Here is a 26344-nt window from a genome sequence, read left to right as displayed (position 1 = left end):
AATAAAGAAGCTTGCCATTTTGCCTGAGTGAGTAGGTGGTCACCTTTATTTAAAACACAATTTCAATAAGCATGCTTATTCTCCACGACATTGCTTTTCCACGAGACCCATACAGCAACATGGGGTTTTATTTTAATTTATAATTTCATTTTATTGTATAGAATAGTATAGTGTTTATTATTTTTTAGACAGAATCTCACTCTGTCTCCCTGGGTAGAGTGCAGTGGTAACATAGCTCACAGAAACCTCAAACTCCTGAGTTCAAGTGATCCTCTTGCCTCAGCATCCTGAGTAGCTGGGACTACAGGCACTGCCACAAAGCCTGGCTAGTTTTTCTATTTTTATTAGAAACAGCATCTCACTTTTGTTTGGGCTGGTCACGAACTCTTGAGCTCAAGCACTCCACCTACCTCAGCCTCCTAGAGTACTAAGGTTACAGCCATGGGGCCCAGTGCCTTCCTCTTCATGAGGTTTTAAAACTCCTTTCTCATAACTTGCTGAGGTACAAAACCAACTTTCCTTCTTTAAGTTGGTACCTCATTATTAGCTCCAACCCAGAGTTTCCAGTACCCTCACTTAGAACTTTCTCCTTTTGCTGGACCAAAAGCCCTACCCCCCAATTTTAACTTATTTTCCGAGGCCAGATCATTTTGTTCCACGTAGGTTTGGCTTTGCCAGATGTACCACTAAGAATAAGTTGCACCATGCTATTTTCAGGCTATTTTTATTTTTGTTTCTGGCAAGGCAGATCATTCACATTATCTTTAAGAACATAATTTAATCAAATCTTTACCAGTGATTAAGGGAAAACCTAGTGCCAGATTATACAGCAATCTTTAATTACAAAAAAATTAATAAATACTCTTTATACATTAAACATGAAGTAATAGACTGTACATATACAAAAAGAACAAACAAAGCCCTCTCCTTTCAGATATCTGTCAGTGTAGTGGGACAAACAGATATGTAAACAGAGACTTTCAGTACAATATAGTAAATGTTATGCAATGATAGAGAGAAGTCCAGAATACTTCCTGGATGGAGTACCACAAAGGTGGATTGTTATTTATCCTAACTTGGCTCAGGTCAGAGAAGGCTCCTAAAACTAATTTTATAGTTCTAGTTTCCACCACAGGGTCTTTGTACATTTTCTTATGCTTTTAAATGTTCTAGTAACCACATTTAGAAGATAAAATAAACAGGTGCAATTAATTTTAATAATAGATTTCATTTAATCTAATATATACAAAAATCATCATTTCAACAAGTCATCGATGGATGAATAACTATAAGTAGATGTTATTTTACATTTGTGTGTGCATTCAAAATGTGGTGTGTTTCTTAAATTAAACCATTTCAGACTAGCCCCATTTCCAGTGTTCAACGTCACATGGTCACATGTGTCCAGGGGTCATTACACTGGGCAGCACAGACATTCCCAAGCCTTCATTGTATAGATGGGAGGATAAAGGACAAAAAAGAGTTTTTGAATGCCCAAGGTCATTCAGCTAATGTTTTTTATCTGTTAATCCAAGCATCAAAAAACATGAACACAAAGAATTCACACTGGGCCTTCTGCTTCATATTCACAGGTGCATTCTGTATGGCCTTTGACTTTGGCCTGTCTTGAACTACCCTGCAGCTTCCTGGCTAACTCTTCCTCTGAGGTGCTATTTCCAGTGTGACCACTGACCCTAGATACTGGCACCCCATCCTGGATGGTTTGGCTAAAGGGGGACCATCTGTCTGGCAGGTGGTTACTTCTTTGGGTGGCTGCATGTCAGAAAGGAAGAGGCAATTTCTTTGGCATTAACTGTCACTCAGGATTTGTAGAAACAATAATTTACTAAAAAGAATATGTTCTGGGGGACTGACAGCGCTGTCTATCTCAGACTTTGGTTTAACACACAGAAAATATTGATTGCAGACTGTTGGGCTACTCTAGAATTTTAGATAACTCTATAGCTTTGAGGCAGAAATGTGTTTGAATACCAGCTTACTGAAGGCACAGAAACAGCCATTCTCCACACATTCTCAGAGTATCACCTTTTTATGGGCATGGCGTATTTTCTGTAGTGAAGATAATTCTATGCCATTCTGGTTCATAAGATCTGCATCAAATGCATATAGTTTTTTTTTTTTTTTTTTGTATTTTTGTTGATTCAGTCATCCATCCATTCAGTCAGTAACCAAATATATATTAAGTGCCCGCTAAGGGCCATGCATTGCTGTAAACAGTGGGCACACTATAGTGAGCAAGTTAGAGAAGATGTCAACTCTCATTGGCCTATAATTCTAGCAAAACAGTGTGGGTCAGTGGTTAGATAAAATAACATTTTAATAAATACCATGAAGATAAGAGATAATGGGAAAGACAGTGACTGGAGTTTGGATGAGGGCAGGGAAATATTCTGGAAAAGGCAATTTCCTAAGTACAAAAATTTTAGCTGATAGCTGAATGGTATCAGGTGCTGGTACTACAAAAACCTGGAGGAGGAATGTGTTTTAGAGAGAAGTAAAACCAGATGAAAAGGTCCTGCAGTCCCCTAATATTAGGTAGAAGACAAGGATATCTGCTTTCTTGACTTCTAGTCAACATTGGACCATTTTAATCATGGGAATAAGTAAAGAAGAAATAATGTAATAGATTGAAAAGCAAGAAATAAAGCAATCTATATTTGAATATGGCATAATTTTTGAAATAGAAAATGCTAAGGAATCCACAAAAGACTAATATAACTAATAGACAAGTTCAGGAAGGTGGTTCGATGTGAGATCAATAAATGAAACACAATGGTATTTCTATGTACAAACAATGAATAACCCAAAAATAAAATTATTAAATCATTCCAATAGTATCAGAATAATATGATACTTACAAATAAATTAAACTTTTGTTAGACAAAACTTACATGAAAGTTGTACTTTAAAACCACAAAACATTTTTGAAAGAAATTAAAAACTACCTAAATCAAATAAAGAATATCTCATATTTCTATGTTCAACATTCCTCAAACTGAAGTACAGATCCAATGCACTTCCAATCAAGAATGTAGCTGCCCCATTTGCAGATGTTGACAAGATTATCTTAAAATTTATATGTGAATTCAAGGGGCCTAGAGTAGCCAAAACAATGATGAAAAATAAGAGCATAGTTGAATGACTCCCCTTTTCCTAGTTCAAAACTTCTATAGAGCTACCACAATCAAGGCAGTATATTACTTATATAACATTAAACACACCAATTAATGGGATACAATTTAGTGTGAGAAATAAACTGCTGTATCTATGGTCAGTTGAATTTATATAGGGATATCAAGACCGTTCAAGGGGGAAAGAATTATAGTTTCAAAAAAGGGTGCTTCAACAACCAGTCATCCACAGGCAAATGAATGGAGTTACATCCTAAAGTGTACTTGGGGATTATGTCAGTTCCATCTAGAACAAAATAATATTGTCCACTGACTGGTGAGCCAAAGGAATGGAGATTTTATAAGTTTTCTTATATTCACTAAACTTCTTATGAAGATTTGTGAAAGATTTTTGTGGACTTGAAGGGCCATATCTTCATCATCTTAGGTTCTGTCCAAGAGGGATACCTATAGTGATAATATACCTTAGCAGAGAGAAGTTGGATATTGGAAGATGCCTAGGGAGTGAAGACAATTTTAGAAAAGAACCAGAAGAAAAATTTCTTTGCTCTTGTTTTGGCTGTTAGCCAAATGCTCTTAACAACCTCTTTCCACTTTTCTTATATCCTCTCCTTGCCCTGGAAGGCTGTCTCTGACGCACTACCTCAAAGGGCTCCCTTCCTCTGGCTTTCAGTTGTGTTTTAAAAAGGGAATTCGCAGTAGAAGACATGAAGAAAGTAGAAAATTAGGTCAGCATAACTGTTGCCTGGCTCTTTTCCTCTGAGGCCTCTCACCTTGGCATATCTTTTGATCAAACGCCTCTGTTCTTATTTTGATATTCTCTAGGAGACAGTTAGGTACTGATGACCACTCCTTCCCCTTACCCCTTCAGACCTAGTGGTAGTAAAAGTTACCTTTCTAATCCTTGGTAACTTTTCTGTCCTTTATGGCCCCCTAGTGCTCCACCCACACTTTTATAAGTACTCCCTTTAAAGTAAATAATCTTTTTTTTTGAGACAGAGTCTCACTTTGTCACCCTTGGTAGAGTACCGTGGCATCATAGCTCACAGAAACCTCAATCTCTTGGGCTCAAGTGATTCTTTTACCTCAGCCTCCCAAGAAACTGGGATTATAGGCACCTGCCACAGTGCCCGGCTAATTTTAGAGACAAGGCCTCGCTCTTGCTCAGGCTGGTCTCAAACCTGTGCACTCAGGCAATCCATCTACACCAGTCTCCCAGAGTGCTAGGATTGCAGGAGTGAGTCACCATGCCTGGCCCTTTAATAATCTGCATCAATCAATTAATGGAGGCTCCACTGTCAAGACCTAAACACCATACATTAGGCCCTACCTTTGAACACTGGTGCATTAGGAATGCATACATGTTTTTTGGAGGACATATTCAAACCCTATTATACCCCTTTCAATGAATGCAGGGAATGAATGGAGATTTAACTTTACATTTAATCTGGATGTCTAATTTTATATGGGACTGGATATTGTAATTTGTTCTTTATCTTACATTATATGAAAATGATAAGAAAAGTCATTATACCTATATCATTTTTTTTAGAAATAGAGGAATATCTAGTGAAACTAAATCAAAATCAGAATTATAATGGTTCAATGAAAGTAAAAAATATCCTTTGTGACTACATTGTTCTTTGTTTAGGATGATGGTTATGCAAAGCTTTACCTGCTTCTCAAATGAAATAAGTTTCAAATCCTCTTTGGGCTGTAAGAACGGGCTTTTCTTATACAAAGTGTTAACAAAAGTAAGCCACTCTTCTGCTTACTAGATGGCGATGCTTTTCATATGGTCAATCAGTTATTGTTTCTAAGTTTGTTGTAATACATTATAAGTAACATGGATTTTCTTGCCATAATAATTCACTTCTATCATTGGAGATAAACTAAGCCACAAAACCTTATGAAAGTTGCCCTAATTCTATTTTCAGTCTACAGATACTTAGACTGGATATTATCATGCCTGTGGTTCCCCCAAAGTTGCATCACTGGGGCACAAGTATAGAACATACAAAAGAAGAATCAAAATCAAGACCAAGAAGATGTTACCTCATACCACATTGCAGAGGCAGGGTAAGAATTATACATGAGAAGGAGTGTGAAATTGGTGGCTGGAAAGTTCAATTTAGAAAAGTGTACAATGTGGATCTGGTTAGATGGTTTAGAATCTGTGTTATGAATAGGCAGAAGAACCCCCTTTAAACTAAGTGCTTGCTAAATGTGGCAGAAAGGAACACAGTTGGTAAAAGGAGCCATTGATAAAAGAACAGGATGCAGTATAATCAAGGTCAATGGTATTGTTTCATCTGCAATATATGAATTTATAAACTTTTTCTCATGCTATAGAAGTTAGGCTAATCATTGATTCTTTTTTTTGTTTGTTTGTTTTGTTTTATTTTTATTAGAAGACATTATTTTTTAAAGTAGTTTTAAGTTTATAAAAAAAGGAGTGGAAAAATACAGACTTCTCATATACCCCATTTAACCTATTATTACATTTTTAATTTCATATTGTTATGGAAGCACATATTATTTGGTTACATAGTTTGCTTTTGTCTATATTAAATTGAGATTAATTTGTCCTTCACCCAAAAAATGTGCAATGTACCTATTGGGTGGGAATTTGCCCATTCTATTCTTATTTGAATTTCATTGAATTGTATTTTCATTTGAGCATGCAGGTGTTGATCTAATAGTTCCAATTTAGTATTGAGTATATGTGGTGTCTATTTTTCCACTCTTCAAATAATTCACTTAGGGGAACGGTCCATCCAGGTTGTTATGAAAGATATTAGATCACACTTTTTATGGCTGAATAGTATTTCATTGTATACATACGTCATGTTTTATTAATACACTCAAGTATTGATTGGCACTTGGGTTGTTTCCACTTCTTTGCTATTCTGAATTGTGCTGCTATAAGCATTTGAGTACCGTGTGGTTCTTATAAAATATCTTTTTTTGTTTGTTTGATCATTTATATTTTTTAGCCTGACATATTCCACAGAGTCCTCAAAGCAGCTGGCTTCACAGTTTTCCATATGGCAGAGTCTTCTTGAGTGATAGATATCTTTTGGGACTAAGAATAAACAGATACTCTTCATTGTAAGACAGGGGTGCACTGCTGAGATCAATGCTTAGTGATTATCATTAATATAATTGGTTAGTCAGAGGTTGCTGAAGTAAGTCAAATAATAGTATACTCATATGAGGGTATTTCTTTGAATACATTCAACTTTGTTCTTCTTTGTATTTATATTTGACATTTAAATATGTGTGCTGTAAGGGTCTTCTATGTTTTGAATTGAGTTTTCCCTGTATTTCAGTCTCTGGCGACTATTGATTAACTCTCTGTTGCTATTTCTTATCCCTAATTGATTTTGTGTACAATATGAATTTGAGTTAATAGATATCTTAATTGTCCATTTTAAATATGGGCATCTATCCTGCACATAGTATGAGCTTCAGGCTACAACAGCAAGTCTTAAAGTGGTAGTAAATTCCCCTAAATTCCCTTTAGGCCCAAGGGAAATTAATCAACAAAAACTCTTGCAAACATCCATATTCTTCCATAATTATGCATTTCTAATTGAAAAAGGTTATATTTCATTAATATTGGTTGTTGATTATAACTAATAGCATTTATTTACTCATTCTAATGGTATTTAGTGTATAGCTTAACTAGCAGGAGCTAATATACTCACTGATACATAACAAAAAGGGCTATAGAGCTGACATTTATCTTTACTGAAAATCAAGTGTATACACACACTTATATAAAGTATATACATATACATATCTAAAAGATATATATTTATCTTTTTTTCAGGGTAAAAGAAAGAGATTTTAAGAACAACAAAGAGAAAGTTTGCAGGGGTCCTCAAACTTTTTAAACAGGGGGCCAATTTACCGTACCTCAGACCATTGGAGGGCCCAACTGCGGGCCGGGACGAGTCAGCTGCTAAGCAGGACAGGCAGTGGCCGCAAAAACACCCAGCGGGTGAGATAAATGCATGTGGCCCGCAGGGCCTAGTTTGAGGACGCCTGGTTTAAAGCACTTCTAAAGAGAATTGGAAATGGGTCTCTCTCAAGAAGGACAGAAGATGAGAGAGATGGAGATGTAAAAGCCATTTGCAGGGATATAAATACTCTTACCATTTCAAATTGGTTGTAAGTCTTTCATTGGCCTCTCTGTGCCTTCAGGCAATAGTGCCCTTTTCTGTTGGTCATTGATTGTCTCTATCTATTGGTCATTAGTTACTGAGGTAACTTCCTATCCACATTCTTATGGGCCTTTCACACTTCCTGTTTCAGGCCAGGTTTCCGTCCTAGCTGCTTGAAGCCCCTTTCTTATTGTCTCTTCTCATTCCACCCTGAGGAGATAGGGTCCTGAAATCTTGAAGGGAAAATAGATGATTACTGTTCTTAGCTACTTCTTGCTGTCAGAAGGGAGAGTTGGCCTACCTAACCGAAAACTAGGTTTTCTACTCTAAAGGAGTTTCAGGGGATGGAAGTTTCTGGCCACTTGATCAATAGGTTCCACTGGTATTTGTTGGTATCTCTGTATCACCATCATTTTTTTTTTTTTTTTAGAGAGCCTCAAGCTATCCCCCTGGGTAGAGTGCTATGGCATCACAGCTCACAGCAACCTCCAACTCCTGGGCTCAAGCGAGTCTCCTGCCTCAGCCTCCCAAGTAGCTGTGACTACAGGCACCTGCCGCAATGCTCAGCCATTTTTTTGTTGCAGCCATCATTGTTGTTTGGCGGGCCCGGGCTGGGGATTCGAACCCGCCACCTTAGGAGTATGTGGCTAGCGCCTTAGCCACTTGAGCCACAGGTGCCCCATCACCATCATCTTAATGGGGAACTGTTGGAACCTGGAAGATGCAAACTTAATAAAGAGGTTGAACAGGCAGGGCCCAAATATTAAGAAAAGGATGATCATAATTATAGGCCCAGTGAAAGGATATAGAAAGAAAAGTTTCTTTAAATCATGTATTCTTAAGGCAGGGGCATTTAAAAAGGCCTGAAGTTTCAAGGTTTGTGAAGTTTTTTTCTTGTTCCTCACCCTGTTTTAGCATTTCTATTTCTTCTCCCTTGAAAATCTCAAAGGTTTAGCCAGCTCTCAATATTGGGGAATCCATATTTGACAGTACCCTATCATTCCCAGTCCACATCCCAATCTTTTACCTAAAGATTTTAAAGTTCTAATTCTTATAAGAATTAGAAAAACAGTTCCCTGAGTTGTTTTTTTGTAAAGGGGCTAGTGAGAGAATAAACTGTATTGACTCTCTCATTTGAGAGTCTCCTCTCACCAGGGGAAAGAACAAAGCCTAAGTAAGTAAATTCAGGTTTGCACAATTCAACTTTCCCTTTGACACCATAAATCTTCCTTCCTTAAGAATATTTAACATCTGTCTAGTGTCCTCAACAAAAGATTTATATAAAGCACTACAGTTTAATAAGTCATCTACATACTGAATAAGGGCACTCAGAGGATCTAAGTTCAGCTCTCTGACACGTTTACTCACAGCATTGCCAAAATTCCAGTACTGTTTCAGAATCCCTGGGGAAGTACAGTTTACATGAATTGGGTGGAAGGCTCAGTGTCCTGACTACAAAGTAAAGGAGAGATCCCTGTGAATGTGGTGCTCATTGATGCCAACAAGGAAGCAGGAGGAGGAGGACAGGTAACCAAAGGCTTTTATTTTTTTCAAGTTATTTATTTATTTATTTATTTATATTAAATCATAGCTGTGTACATTAGTGTACTGTTTCTCTATACAATTTGAAATACTTTCCTCCGGGCTTTCAAAACCAAAAAATATTGCTCCCGTGTCCAATAATGTGACAAGCTTACTGGAGATGTCCAGTGTAATCCTTGGTCCTCTTATGTGAAGATCCTGGGCCCCACCAATCTGAATATGGACGCTTTCTTGAGACAGTCACAAATGTGCTCTCAGGGTACCACAGCAGAAGCCAGTGGAGTGGGATAATAGCTTATAGGCCCCTACTGGGGACACTCTCTCCTTAGATGGCCTGGTTTGGCACAGTTGTAGACTTTAAAAATTCTACAAAATAACTCCCTGAACTTTAAGTGTACCATTCTATGTTTTGACAAATATATACTGCCACGTAACAACTGCCACAATAACAATGTACATGTATTATATTTTCCTGTTTTTTCAAAGTTCTCTCCTTACTTTTTGCAGTCATTTACTGCAAAAATGACTGCATTTGCAGTCATTCCCAATTGCAGGCCCTGGTAACCAGTGATCTGTCTTCTATAAGTGTAGATTTGCTTTTTCTACAATTTTATATAAATGCAGTTGTATAGTAGGTAGAATGTTGTGTCTAGCCCCTTATGTCATTTTCAAGATACCTCCATATAGTTGCATTCCTTTTTATTTCTGAATCATATTTGTATTTTATTAGATGGAATTTAAACTGGTTTAGCTATTCATTAATTTGTAAATATTTTAATTGTTTCCAGTTGTGGCTTGCCTATTCATTTTTTCTTTCATTTGAAGAAGAAATTTTTAATTTGAATGAAGTTTAATGCATCATTTTAAAATGGTGTTTACTTTGTATATACTTTCTAAGAAATATTTGTCTTATTCAATGTCATAAGAATTTTTATCCTTTATTTTCCCTAAAGATTTTAAAATTCTAATTCTTATAAGAAGAATTAGTGATCTATTTCAATTTAATTTTGTATATGGCTTGAGACATAAATATGTCTATATTATTTGTATATATACACTCACATATATAAGCATCCATGTAACTAACATTTATCTATATACCTGTATATGCATATAGATTTCCAATTTTAAGCTATATTTTCTGAAAAAATTCCCCATTTAATTATCTTAGTACTTTAAAAAAAAATAATAGATTATATGTGTGCTTATGTACCTGAAAATGATTATTTATTCCACTGTTAGATCATTGATTTTTATGTATGTTGATATTCCACTATTTCCATTACTGTAGTTTTTACAGTAAACTGGGAAATTGCATAGTGTGATTCCTCCAACTACTTTATTTTCCAGATATTTTTTGTTCTTTTTCATCTCAACAATTACCTTATAGTTAGCTTCTCCAATTTTACAAGAAAGAAAGACTACTGGGATTCTGTTTGACTTTGCAATTAGTCTATAGGTCAAACTGTAGAGGATCTGACATTAGAGAAAAAAATTGAATTATGCAATGGAACCAATGAATTCCTGGTAGTTGCAAAGGGATATGAGAATCAAGTAGATTTGGGAATGTACAGATTTTTATGTGAGGGAACATCTGGATGATGAAGGATGCCCTGGGAAAAACAGGCTCCTTAAAGAACTTAAACTGTGGTAAAGGATATGGCTAATTTAGTTATGATGGTCTTTTATTCCAAGGTGAATGTTCATTGCTAATTATTTTCTTGTCTTAGGCAATTGGGAATTGTAAGATAGGTAAATCATTTTCATAGTGATATTATAAATGTGGGTTAGAGTATAAGATCTACCCACTTAACATGAAGTAAACATAGTTCTATAGGGCTCATTTAAATTCTGCTTGTCTTCAAAAGTAAGATGCCTAACATTATGATAACAGCTAAGGAAAGATGATTTAAAACATTGGTGCACAATTACTGTCACTTATATGGTGTTTGAAGGAAACATTAGATTTTTGCAATCTGGTACTTTATCTTGGCATAGTTTTTTTTATTAAATCATAGCTGTGTACATTAATGCAGCCATGGGGTACAGTGTGCTGGTTTTATATACAATTTGAAATATTTTCACCAAACTGGTTAACATAGCCTTCATGGCATTTTCTTAGTTATTGTGTTAAGACATTTATATTCTACATTTAGAAAGATTCACATGTACCCTTGTAAGATGAACCATAAGTGTGGGCCCACCAATCACCCTCCCTCCACCATCCTCACACTATATGTTTTCTAGGATCAGCAGCTATGAGAATTCTGAATCATAGATAGTACTTTCTTAAACATAGATACATGGGTGGTGGGGGAAAGGATTATGCCATAACTGAAGAACCCAGTTATGACTCCACCCAGCTAGGGTATGTAAGTGGAAATGGGGATAAAATATGTCTACTACCATACATTATTCTAATGTAAATAAGATTTAAATTCTCCTTGTTCTTTTGCCCTAATAAGCCATACTTGATCCAATCAAGTAGGGCCAAATAAGAGATTTTTCAGGTTGGGTCAGTTTGGGTAATATAGTTTGTATAATAGAGTATTGGTTTCTTAAAGGACCCAGGTTGTGGAATGTAATATGAAGTTAAACACATGAGCTTCCACTAGCAGAGTAAGTTTTTATTTTTCCTTTTTTTAAACTTTTGATCCCTATAGAGCTATTTTAGAATAAAGGAGGTTGCTTATATGTTTCAATAGAGAGTCTAGATTTCCTCCAGGTAAAGCCAAATTTTGAACTTGATCTTCAAGATTCAGAGCACTTTTCTTCCAAACAATATAGCCCTGATCAGCATGAACAATAATGCTAGGAGGGTCTCTGTAAGGAGGTGGTAGTTTGATTCTAGGAGGAGCTAAGTCATATGAGTCTATGCAATGGTATTTGGCCAATCTCCTGATCCTGGTAGACCAGAAAGAAAGATTGTTGATTTGGGCTCTCAAAGATATATAGCAGGTCATAGATTTCAATGAAAGGGTCTACTTTAACCATGCCCAGGGTGTCTGAAGCTAAAAATTAAGACCATAACAAAAACAACAATTCTATCATTACTATGATTTACATAGTCTGACAATTTAGTTTGCAAACTTGCCACTGTGGACTTACAGTGGCAGCACTGTACAAACATCTCAGTAAGATTTCATAACTTTGTATATCAGTGTCTCACAGTAATGCTCATGTGAACTTGTGGCAATGTATTTCTGAGTGGCATTCATTATTGTTGCAGTGTGTTTTTATTTGCCATTATGAGAATATCAGAGCTTGAATTACAGGAATGGATAAACATTAATTTCTTGTCAAATTTGACAAGAGTGGAAGTGAATTCAAGAACATATTAGTCCAAGTTTATGGGGATGATTCCATGAAGAAAACTGCAGTGTAAAAAAATGGATTAAACATTTTTATGAGGGGAGAGAAAGCATCACTGATGAAGAAAAGTCAGAGAGGCCAGTAATGAGCAGAACTGACAAAATATTGCAAAAATTCTGGCCAGGCACAGTGGCTCATGCCTGTGATCTTAGCATTCTGGGAGGCCACGGCAGGTGGATTGCCTGAGCTCACAGGTTTGAGACCAGCCTGAGCCAGAGTAGGACCTCATCTCTAAAAATAGCCAGGCATTGTGGCCAGTGCCTGTAGTCCCAGCTACTTGGGAGACTGAGGTAAGAGAATCACTTGAGTGCAAGAGTTTGAGGTTGCTGTGAGCTGGGATGCCACAGCATTCTACCAAGAGCAACAAAGTGAGATGCTGTCTCAAAAAAAATTATAAAAATTCATCAAATGGTGTGTCAAAATCATCATATGACTGTGAGAAGCATAGCAGATCAAGTAAATATCAGTAGAGAAACAGGAAAATCTTAACTGTAAATCTCATGTCTCCTGCATCACAACCATGCACCAGCTCACACAGCACTGTCTGTGAGGCAGTTTTTAGCCAATAAACAAAAAATTGTATTGCAACACCCTTCCTTCTCACATGATCTGACCCCACTGATTTTTATCTTTACCCAAAGATAAAGGAAATATTGAAAGTAAGACATATTGATGACATTCTGGACATCAGGGATAATATGGAGTTCGCTTTGATTGTCAATTCCAGAAAAAGAGTTTCAAAATCACTTTGAAGGGTGGATTAGGCGCTGGCATCAGTGCATAGTTTCCCAAGAGAAGTTCCTCAATGTGATCATAGTGATATTCAATAGCGAAGTATGCAGCCCTTTTTCTAGGTTGAGTTCACAGACTTAATTATCAAACCTTTGTATTACTAATGGAAAGTATGAAATCATTGACATAATCACGTTTCGATGAGAGTCTGATTTCAATCAGTCACACTGGACTATAAGGAGAAATGTCTTATTGATATGAGTTGTTAATAACAAGTAGTTGACAATTGATAGAGGTCTACAAGTTCCATGCACAGTGTATGACTTAAGCGTAATTGGTGATCTCTGCAGGGCGTTGTGAAAGACAACAGTCACGTAACTTGAACTCCCCTTTTATCATTATATATTTTAATAAGAAACATTTGAGTACCCTTTGAAAGTTACTATGAAGATTCCAGGATGTTGCTGGCCCTTGGCATTCTAAATGGCTGCCATTGATACCCCCTTGTATTATGAACCAATCTTGTCTAAAACTCCAAGTTGCAAAAGTAAAATTGTTGCCATGTAGACATTTTGTGAAAAATAATATACCTCAAGCCTCAATAATCTCTGAAACTTTCCAAATTTTTGTCTGTATGCTTCAATAGTTTGAAAATAGTATTCTATACTAAAAGGTTAGTTTTATTTAAGCAAAGGCCGTGTTTTAATGGTTAAAACAATTTATTAGCAAAAGTCCTTTAGGCCTAGCCGTATTTTTTGTAAGTAAAAATTCAAAAATCCTATTGGTAAGATGACTCTGAAAGAAGACAATCCTTTTTTTTTTGTTTGTTTCTGTTTCTTTTTCATTCATTCTTTATAATAAAATTAATAATTACAAAATATTTACATGCTAAGCTCTTTGATACCTTTGTTTAATCCTCACAAATTTATGAGTAAAATCCAATTATTATATATATTTTTGTAGATAAAGTAACTCACTTTCAAATATGTCAAGAAATGTGCCCAAGATCCCAGGACTAATAAATAGCAGAAATATTTAAACATTATGCTATTCAATGATAATTATGTCTTTATGGTACCTGACTACTAGGTACTTGGTGTCAAAGATCTATGGCATTATTTACCTACTACCCTTAAGGCCTGATAAATAGGTATTTATCAAATGTTGCCTTGCTCTACCAGCCTCTTAGTCCTAGAAAGCTAACCTACATTAACACCAATGAGGTTTCATATTTCCTAGAATCCTATTGGGTTAGGCCCTCAGAGAACCCCGGTAGGAGACCTGAAGGAGGAGAGTTAGCTAAAGTTATTAATTTCCCTAGACATCGTGCTATATGGAATTATCTTGAATTAGTTGTATTCAATACTGGAGGTCATTATGCCATTACAAGGCAATTATAGAAGACATGTAATTGTTGAACTCTGATCATTGTTCTTTCACCTCACTATGACATCCTCCTTCAAGTTTCCCCTATGCCCATACTTTAATAAAGTGGTCCTTTGGGAGTGAGTATCCTAATTTGAGTATACTATCTCTTCTCTATTGAAATTGTCCTAGTATTCCTTTCCCTTGTTGCCTGTGACATTAGCTGCATAATTGATATAAGGAAAACTGACATTTTACCTACCAGCTTACATTTACTTTTTTTGAGCTCTCGTTGCGTTTCTTTTGAATGTAGCGGCCACATTAATGCAGCCAATGCCTTGAACATAAGTTTAAGAACTACAGGAAGCCACAGATAAATATACAGCATTAAAAGCTATTTTCCAAAACTAGATCCTTCAGCATAAACTCATCATTTTTACATCACTGCCATTTTCATGATTGCATGTAGATAGTATTTTTTCTTTTCTTTTTTTTTTTTAGCATTCCTCTCCACATATGGTGCAAAGAAAGACAGAATGTATGCTCCATCTTCTTTCCTTTTTTTTTTTTTGCATTATCCTTAATCCAAAAGATGAGTTTAATGGAGATTCCATCACAAGATGTGCTTCCTACTGAATTGAGAGCAAGCAGAAGATTGGCAACACTCTCAAGTCCCATTTGAGTAGCTGAAGTGTATCTCCTGAGTGAACATCTATCCTGCTTTTTCTTCTCTATACTCATGATATGGAGGCATTGCCAGGAGGAAGATGGAAAATAAAAGCAGGGAAGCTCTGAGCCTGTTTCTTGCTTCTTAACTCTGTCACAGTGGGGTGGTGACACTACGTAGGCTAGTAAATGTGGAACAAATCCAATTGCTTGACTCCCTTGAACATCTATGGACATCTGATGGTAACATTCATGGAATAGAGATAACAGTACCCATTAAAAAATTTAAAAAATTGTGTACCCTCTTGGTTTTGTAAACTATAAAAAGGAGCATGATGGGAAACACTCATTATTCTTCAAACTCCATGCTCCTTGTCTCTACTTAGTCACATGCATTTCTACTGTTCAAATATTTAATGAAAGGAGGTCTTTTTCTTCCACAAAGGAATATGCAATAAAAGTGGGAGGACATGTTAGCCTTTTGTTACAAGTTATGCTGCTAGCTCAGTTTCATGCCCTGTTTCACACTCTATTACACAATTCTTCAGCTTCCACTTTAAACATGGGATGTCTATCATTACAAGTTCTTCAACTTGTTCTCCTTTTAATCATTAATTCTCCCACATTCTTTATTTTCGTTCACAAGACCCCATCCACCAGATAATTCATTTTCTCTTTAAAAAGAATACCTGCTTTGAGAACTGATGGAGTAGCTTTGAGTTTGAAGCTTAATTAATCTGGTTTGAATCATTGCATTGCAAGTGCTGTTCAACATGTCAGTCAAGTTGCATACCAGTGGTGGAGGGGGAGTCAGGGGCACTTCGTTTTCACATGTCCATCTTCCTCCCCTATTGGTTTGTGAATATTTTAATCTCTCTGATCTTTATCTCAGTTTCCTCATAGGCAATATGTGGTTAATAAGTCATTCCTAAGAGTCATGAATGATAAAACTAAAAAGGCATCATGTAAGTGTAAGGGATTACTATTTTTCTATCCTCATTCTTACTTCTCCTAAGAATTTAACATGTTTTTAATTTTGGTAATTGGCTTTGACTTGTGCCTGTTATACTAGACTCTAGCTGCCATGAGGAACACACTGTGTTAACTTCAGCTCACCACTGTCTTCCCATTATCTAACATGGAGCTGATCTAGATCAGGTGCTCTCTATATTAAACAAAACATTCCAAGGACAGGAACTACATTTTCATAGCAAATAGCACAATCCTTTATTTAATATTTATATTTAATGTCAAGTAGTACTTGAGAAAACAGCCTCGGTTCATCCTTACTCAAGGATTTCCCTTTTGTTTTAGGGGCAGTTCATCAAAATCCTTGTAACTGAGCCTGAGAGATAAGCAGGAAAAGGTATGAATCTGTGGTAAAGCTGCACTTATATAGCAGGATGGTAATAATAGGCTCCATCCCTTTAACTGCCCATCTCCACTATCAGAGGATAAAAATGCATCAGAGGAGAAATATCTACTCTATGCCTGCTACAACTAAGCTATTATGTTTAGAAAATACAATCTGGCAGGATAAACCTGCAGCTGATTTTTGTATGCTCTGCTAAGATATACTTATCTAAAAATTAGCTATTGTACTGTGTCCTGCAGTGTGCCAGGTAAGATTGCAACAGGGGACAAATAGAGGACATTGGCACCAGCATTCCATTACATAGGCTATTAAAACTAATGGAGTCAGAATTCTAGTGCACAATACTCATTGAGATGATTTTGCCAGCAAGGAAATTCCAGATAAAAAGAGTGAATGACAAATTTGTGATTGCCATGCTGCAAAGATTTCTGTTGTAAAAGAAAGAAAACAGATGCTGGATATTTTGAGCAATACACTATACTGATTCTTTACATGGAAATTTCTGTTCGTCTCTCTGTCTCTATTCCTTTTGGTATTTTCTTAAATTTAGTTGTCTGGCTGACTTTAGCAAAAAAGTAGATTGTTGATGAAGAAGTTTCAATAAATGTATCCATAGGGTAAGCCTATAGAGTTTAGTGCACAGATTTGATACTCTTTTATTTAATGAAGGAGCAATATTGCACATGATTCCAAGAGAAGGCACTTTGGAAACCTGGTTCCCTATCACCCAAAATGATCACTCTGTAATACTCACAATAACCAAGATCACAGAGCATGTGGTCTACATGAGAACACCAAATGGTTCCTTTTTTATGGTATGTGACACTGGTAAAGGACTAAAGCTCTCCTTTATTTTAAATAACACATATTTTAGAAGCACTGATAAGAGAAGACAAATCAATTTCCGAAGGTTACTGGGTGAACACAGCATCTGAAGAAGGGGAATAGGTAAATAGCTACATCAGGTATGAGCCTATCACTGCAGTACAAATAGAACTAACACTGTAGCCTTCTCGGACCAGGGCAGATCTTCTCCCAGACTAGGCATGAACGGACACTGAGAACTTTGCTTGATAACTCTATTAGTTATCTATTGACATATAGCAAATTACACAATGTTCATGGCATAAAACAACACACAATTATCACTCCACAGTTTCCACAAGTTAGGAGTCTAGACACACCTAACTAGGTCCTCTTATCAGATTCTCAGCTGTGCTGTGTTTCCTTATAGGATCCACTTTGAAAATCACATGATTGTGACACATTCAGTTCCTCAAAATTATAAGAGTGAGCACCCCCTTTCTTATTGGCTATGAGCAGGGGCTCTTCTCAACCCCTAGAAGCTTCACTCAATCCCTTTCATAACATGGCAGACTACTTCCTCAAGGCTGGCAGGAAAACCTCTCCTTCAGTCTTCTAAATGAAAATCTTACATACTGTAACAGTTACAAGAATGGCTGCCTCATGCCTTTACATATACAACTCTCTCATCATACTGACATGCCCTGCCTATACACAAACAGAATGGATTATACAACCTGTGTACACAAGAGAACTAGAATTTTGGGGGCCAACTTAGTATTCTTGCATAACTGCATAATTCCTTGTTTATGCAGTGTAGCTTACAGCAGTTATCCTTCCTTCTGGCTGCAGGGTTGTCTCATGTGAGGATTTGTCCAGGCATAAATGTTTAGATTCTAGCCTTAAAATGTAGATCCAGTAAGGCAGGAATAAGGCCTTTGAAATTTTAATATCCATAGGTGTTCTGATGGTCAGACAGGTGGCATATCTCTTGAGCTTCTGATCAAGATCAGAAATATGATCCATATGCATCTTAATCCTAATTTTGAATTCATAGTTAACTAGTTATGCAACTGTGGGGAAGTTACTTAATCACTTTAAACCTCAGTTGCCTTATCTATAAAATGGGGCTAAAAAGGATAATTTAATCGCTAGTTGCCACACAAAGCTTTATTAAGCCTAGGCATGGAGAATGGACAGCATATGCCTGGCACATATCAAATATTAAATTAGTATAACTGTTTTTATTTGATTATATACATTATATCTTCCTCCTATGGACAGTGTAGTTGGCGACTTTGTACTAGTCACCTATTTAATCTCTTTAGGATGTCACTGTAGACTACTGATCTCTTCTACCATAGGATATTTTAGAGTTTTATAGTTTACCTCACAGAGTAATCTCAAATTCACATCTTGAATATGGAGTCAGAAAGTAAGCAAATAATTTTTACCTTCAAGTCTTCTGAACAGTGAGGCTCATAATTCCAATGGTATTGGCAACACCTTGCACCTCAGAAGCATCATAATCATAGTCAGGTAAGCCTGTCAGCCACTGGCTCTTTTTCACCCATTTGCTCACAACATACAGACCTGACTGTTATTTTTACCTAAGCCTGGTATAATACTAGAGATTATTTGTTTGAACTGTGAACGAATTTCTTTCTTCCAAGACACTAATTGGCTGCATTTCTACTGTTGCTATTTCCATATCGAAAGCCTTAAGAAAAACTGACCTGGCTTATCAACATTATAAAGTCTTGCTGTATTGAAATCATCCCGAAAGCTTTTCACTCAGATCAATATTCTGCCTGAACATAAAGCAAAATTTTTTCACTCTGTGGAAGTCAGTTTTGTAATACTTAACAAAGTACAAATTTCCTTAGAGGCATTACAAAACAGCATTATTCTGCCTTGTGGGTACCCAATAAATACTTATTGGCTGACAGAGGTTTTGGTTGTGACTGAAGCCCATATTAAAAAATAATAATAATCCAATACTAAAAATAAAAACTCCTTCGATACCTATATTTCAGAGCTAACATTTACTACTCTCATTGACATAAGTCCTCAAACTTCATAGCTGGTGCCACATTTTTGTTGCTCCTTCTTGGCTAGACTTAATGTAGGGATCCTAACACCAATGCTGTTAAGTTTAGAGGTAAATCAGGATAATGGGAATGCCACTGTACTAGATACCAGGTCTCTGAGACTCAGCTTCTACTTTCAGCTTGGCTTTCTGCTAGCCATGTCAAATTAGGAAAAATGTCTTAATCTTTCAGAATTTCACTTTCTTGTTATAGAAAATGGGAAAATGTTTCCTGCTCAAGTGGTTCAGAAGATTATCATGAAAGTCAAGTGATACTTCTACAAGGCTCTTTGTGGATTGTAACACACTTTGTAGAGCCGAGATCACTCCATCCATGCATGCCACACCTGAGAACAGTGCTTTTGTTGTACAACTATGTATCACTCTAAAATGGAAATCTTCCATCATGTGGAAAGGACCAAGAAAGGATACCTTTGCAGCTGGCGAAACTCTTGGTGTGCCTTTCTGTGGTGGAATGAATTGTGTGTGTTCAACAAATTTTTCTTTTCCTCATGAGAACACAGAAGGACAACGTTATCAAGAACTCCCTTCTCCTCCCATACATCTAAAAGAGACAATGTGACTGAGTTTTGGACAATAAAATGGCATGCCAGTGATGCGCATCACTACAATTTGGGCTTCTAAAATCCCTTGAACAATCTTGCATGCTTTTGCTTTCTACCTTCTCCCTCTTTCCCTGTGATTGGACCTGGGGGACTCTGACGTGCTAGTCACAAATTATCACAGAGAAGAGCTGATCGCTAGAATAACTTTGGACTTGTACTAAGGGACAGATAAATATTTGCTCTAGTAAGACACTCACATTTCTAGCTTTGTATACCAATTAGCACTTCTTACCTTGATTGACATAAGGTCTCAAACTTCATAGCTTGTGCTACAATTTTGTTGTCCTATCTTTGGCAACTATTCAGACGGATACCTTGTTAATAACATCTTCCCCATCATAAATCCCATGCTTAATTGAGCTCTTACAAAAATATAGTTTGGGTTGTCTATTAATGTGTTTAATAAAGTCATATTCACAGAGTGCAGAAAATCATAGAACTCTTAAAATGTAGAAATTATAGCCATTTGTCTTTTCCTGAAGCATGCATGTGCGTGCCCATGCACACACACCAATTTGGGGGTGTGCTGCCACTACCACTGCCAAGGTAAATAATAAGACTTAGTAATAAATATTTTAAAATAACTTTCATTGAGAACTGAGATTCCTAACCGATGTCTATTTGCCCAACAGGCCAGCTCTGCCTATTTTGTGACCTTGAACAAATCCCTTAATTGATCTGAGCTTCAGAGACTGCTTTCTAAAATGAGGGCCCTGTTTTATTCACAGGTGATTATGGAGTAGTAAATGTGATTATATATGGGAATAAAAAAATTAATGTACATATAAATGGCTAGCATTTTAATTATTAAGCAGTAGTTGCCTTTACGTGATGTCATGGAAGTTTGTCTAGATCCATTGTCAAGAGTGATTTCCATTCTGTATTTAATGTAGAAACCCACTCATATAATGAACTACTCCAGTTTGTTCATTGGACATTTGCAAATGAACTTAGAATAAAATATCCAAAAGCAAGCAAATACATTTATTTCAAAATAAGAAAACTGTATAGTGTAGTGGGCACAAGAACAGATTGTAGATAAAATGATTTGGTTTCATCTGTAGCATCACTCGTTACTTGCTCTGTGACCTTAGGAAAATTATTTCTCCTCTCTGTGCCACAGTTTTCTCATAGGGAAATTGCATATAATAACAGTCTTCATCTCATAGGGTTATTGTGAGTATTACATTTGTGGAAATGTATAAAGTGCTCACAATATTGTCTGGAACAAACATACATATATATATATATGTATACATACACACACATATATATAACATCATAGCAGAGCATATTATATTATATTTACATTGGATTTACTATTTTCCATCCATCTTCCAAATTCTGGACTAAAAGTTACTCACCATATTCTTGAATGCAAAACTCTCTACTTACCACAATGTGAGGACTTAACTCCTTACCTTGCCATTTAATTTTCATTGAATTTACAGTAGGCACAATTCAATATCTTTCTTCAAAGGATGGCATAATTTTCCCTGAACTCCAAAATGTATCCTAATAAATTGAGATGGCTGCACATCACAAAGGGATTCTGAAAAATGGCTGCAGAACCCTGTAATATCACGGCTATTAACATTGACCAGAAGCACATCTCTGGAAAGCAGTTTTCCCAGTGCTAACACCTGCTGTCACCTGCCGAGCTTTCGTGTTGGAATAAGACAAAACATGTGTTGCTGCTGCCTCTGCACCTGGCACACACTGAGCTCCCTTCTCTCTTTCCAGATATATACATTCACATATTTAAGACTTCGTAGGAGCAAAGATGATATAAATACACACAGACATCATTCCATGTTCTCTTTTAAACGGCCCTATAACAGTGACCTTTTCTTGTTCTCATAGTATTAAAACAATGAAGATAGAAGTGATTTATATTCTTAGCATGAGAAAACTGAAATGGGAAAAGAGTAGATATTTAAAAATCTTATATTACAAAGGAAAAACAATTTCCCAGTAATAAAGGCCATTTTAATTCTGCTTTTAGAGGTCTATTTTAAAACTGATAAGCATGATGATTTGCTGAATAATGACCCCCCTCAAAGATATTCATGTACTAATCCCTAGAACCTGTGAATGTCAACTTCTGTGGCAAAAGTGGCTTTACAGATATGAGTAAAAGTTAAGGATCCTCTGATGGGGAGATTATCCTAGATTTTCTAGGTGGGCCAGATTTAATCACAGCTGTCCTTGTTAGAGAAACACAGAAATGTCAGACAGAAGGCAATGTGATGGGGGAAGCAGAGATTTCAGCAACGCTCTCATAAGTCAAGGAGTGCTGGTGGCCTCCAAAAGCTGAAAGAAACAAGAAACGCATTGTCCCCTGGTAACCCAGGAAGAATCTGTCCTGTCTAACACCTTTGTTTTAGCCCTGTAAGACTCATTTCCATCTCCTGACCTCCCAAACTATATTTCTTATTTATTATTTTCCAAACCATAAAACAACGAATAACTCTTGGTTTAAGCCATTAAATGTGTGGTTATTTACTACAGTGGCAATAGGAAAATTAATAAAATATGTAAAATCTAAGTAAAAAGAATGCACAATGCAAAAATAAAATAAAACCACAGAAACCCAGATTTTTCTACAAAAATATATTTTTTTATTAATTAGTCTTCTTAGTAAAGTATCTCAGGAATGGAAATCATATCCAAAAATATATCTTTATTTTTCATTTCCATTTTCTCTATTCCCTTTCTCTGCTTAACCACTTTATACATAACCACTTTCCCATGCCATTTCTCCACACCATCCCTTATCAAGGCAAATAGTAGTTTCTACCTTTCCAATAAGACTGGACACTATTTTTTTCCTGATCTTATTCAACTCATTAGCAATTTTTCACACGGTTTATGACTCTTTTTACTCACACTTTTTATGGTGGCTTCCAGGACATCAATCTCCCTTGTTTATTTTTTCCCCTTCCTCGCTATCATGTCTGCGCAATCTTCTTCCCCTTTTCTTTCTGGTTTCTATATGTTGGAGTGATCCAAGATGCAGGCCTTAGGCCTTTTTTCCACCAGCCATATTAATCTCCTTGATGATATTACTTAGTCATTTTTATTTAGATCTGCTGTTGTTGAAGAATTTCTGTTATGTCTCTGAAAACACTGCTACCCTGAACATCAGATCACACATTCAACTGCCAGGTCATTATCTTGATTTGGATGTTGTGATGGATTATATTTTACAAAAACATGGGCATAGCAATATTTCCAATCTCATACACTCTACTAGAAACTTGCCACTTCCTCATCCAGAGCTGATGTCTATTTCTTCTCCATTTGAACCTGAGTAGGCTTTGGCTGTGCCTCTACAACAGAATGCAACTTTATTGGACATTTTGTAATGTGCAATGCCAGGCCATCAAAAGCGATCCATGGTTTTCCTTTCTCTTGGTCATCTGTCCTTTTATTTCTTTATATTATTTATTTATTTATTTACATATATACATTTTAACTTATTTCAGGTTCCCGTGAGGGAGCAAGCAACCAGGTCAAAGTATTTGCTTTTATTAGGTGGAGTTCATCTTGTGGTTATGTCCCTCACGCAAAAGGTATGCTAACTCCCCCATCCCATGCCCATCCAGGGGAAGTACCCCAACTCCCTCCCACTCCCTTGTTCCCCCTACCCCCAATTTGAATTGAAATTAGTTGTTCTCCTGTTTGGGCATGCATTGGATCATCTACTGACTTCATATTAGCATTGAGTACACTGAATACCCACCTTTCCATTCGTGTGATACTTTACTAAGAAGAATGTGTTGCAAGTCCATTCAGGATATGACAAAAGATGTGAGGTCACCATCTTCTTATGGTGAAATAGTATTTCATTGCCCTTTTAAATCAGGCACCATGCATGGGAAAGCACAGGCTACATGAAGAGATCTCTTTAAAATGCTCTGGCTGATGGTCATAGGCAAGATCCTTGCTGACAGCCAATGTAAGCTGATAGACATAGGAGTAAGTGAAGTTTCAGATCATTCTAGCTCCATATCTTTGAGCCATCCCAGTTAACACAGTGGAACAGAGACATACTAGGCCCAGCAAGCCCTGCAATTTAGCAGACTTTGGGGTGAAATATGTGTTTTAAGCCACTGATTTGTGGGGCTGGGTTTTTGTCCAGAAGCAAATAACTGGAACAGATTATATGCTGCTTAGACTTAAGATTTATAAACTGAATTCCTATTCTGCTTTCCATACCACATACACTTGGCCTTATATAATCTTCCCCATCCTACTGATAACTCTATTTTTTCCACTCATTCCAGCCAAAACAATTGGGTCACTTTTGACTTCATTGCCTTTTCCATCCCACATCCAAAAAGTAAGCAAAAATTTTTGGCACTACCTTCTAAATATAGTTAATATTCAACCCTTCCTTTTTACTGCTAGTGATACAACTTTGACCAAAGCACCAGCATCTTTCATCTCATCTCTGCTTCCCAACCACTTTCACCTATGCCCCTCTATTGTCTTTTTCAACACAGCAGGTAACTGGTAAAGTTAGGTCAGTTCCTGTCACTGTTCCACCTAAAAGCCTACAATGACGCCTTTTCACTACAAAAGCCAGTGTCTTTGCCCCAAAGATCTACACAGTCCCTTCACTCGCATCTACTTCTCTGCTTCCCTGACCTCGTCTCCCACTTTGCTTCCCTTTGATCACTCTACTTCACCACATACACCCTCTCGATGTTTTTCTAGTGCTCCATGAACCCCTCCCTTCAGAGCCTTTAAATAGGCTCTTTCCTCTTCCTTGGAAAATCCTTCATCTACTTCAGCTCTTTGCTCATTTACCATAATATTGGTGATAAACATATAGAATAATAACAATTCCCCACCATTGCTCTACTACTGTCTATATTCACCTTACCCTGCTTTAGTTTACTTTGGATCACTTTTAAAAAGCATATAATATGGGGCAGCGCCTGTGGCTCAAAAGAGTAGGGTGTCGGCCCCATATACTGGAGGTAGTAGGTTCAAACCTGGCCCAGGCCAAAAACTGCAAAAAAAAAAAAAAAGCATATAATATGTTTTGCTTACTCATTTATATCCACCTCTTCCTTCCACACTAAAATGTAAACTCCAAATAGCAAGAATTTTACATTATTTTCTGCTGTATCCATGGTGTACTGCATCCCGAGCATACATTGCTCTTGTCTGGATGTCTTCTAAGCTACTCCTATACCTAGCATTAACTGTCTGTCCCTGTCTTCATGTTTTCCTACCACAAAAGAAAAAATCTTTTCTCCAAGTTCATTTTTTTTCCACACACTCTTTTTTTTTTTTTTTTTTTGTTCGGGATTCATTGAGGGTACAAGAAACCAGGTTAGACTGATTGCATTTGTTAGGTAAAGTCCCTCTTACAATCCTGTCTTGCCCCCGAAAGGTGTGACATACATCAAGACCCCACCCCCCTCCCTCCTACTCTCTCTCTCTCTTCCTTTCCCCCATCCCTCCCTCTTCCTTTCTCTCTCTGCTCTCCCCTTCCCCCACCTCCACCATGTAATTAATTGTCATTAATTGTCCTCATATAAAAATTGAGTACATAGGATTCATGCTTCTCCATTCCAGAATTTTAAAAAATCCTTTTACCATAAGGACACTTGCATAAGACTATTTATTACAGCTCAATTTACAATCACCAAAAAGTGGAAACACCCTAAATCCCCTCCAACCCAGGAATGGATTAACAAGCTGTGGTATATGTACACCACGGAATACTATTCAGCCATTAAAAAAATGGAGACTTTGCAGCCTTTGTATTAACCTGCATGGAAGTGGAACATATTATTATTCTTAGTAAAGCATTCAAGTTCAATTTTTAATTGAGTCTTCTCTGACCATCAATTTCTCTTCCCTCTAAATGAAGACTCTTGGCTCTGTAAGATGTAGATAATTAACAAAAAACTGGTTGCAAAATATATTTTCCGAGTGCTAGTCACCCATCTCATGATGATTTATATTTTGATTACTTTATCTGAGATTGCCAGTCCAATGGAGAGACAATTTCTTAAATATTTTGTACAGGAAACATTCTAGAACTCTTTTTGCAATTTGGAAAACAGGAAATTCTGGTAAGACTCTTTCTGGTGTAAATGGGTATTAGATGAAGAAACATCAATATACTTATGTGAAAAATGAAGAGAAGTATAAAATTCCTCCCCTAGGCCAGGTGCAGTAGCTAACTCCTGTAATCCTAGCACTCTGGGAAACTGAGGCTGGAAGATTACTTGAGGTCAGAAGTTGGAGAACAGCTTGAGCAATAGTGAGACCCTATCTCTACCAAAAATAGAAAAATTAGTCAGGGTGTCAGGGTGTAGTCCCACCTACTCAGGAGGCTGAGGCAGGAGAATTGCTTGAATTCAGGGGTATGAGGTTGCTGTGAACATGTTGATGTGAGGGCACTCTAGCCTGAGCAGCAGAGTGGGATT

Source organism: Otolemur garnettii, unplaced genomic scaffold, assembly GCF_000181295.1.
Source record: "Otolemur garnettii isolate 467f Iridium unplaced genomic scaffold, OtoGar3 scaffold00117, whole genome shotgun sequence".
Classification (NCBI taxonomy): Eukaryota; Metazoa; Chordata; class Mammalia; order Primates; family Galagidae; genus Otolemur; species Otolemur garnettii.
This window is presented reverse-complemented; position numbering follows the sequence as displayed.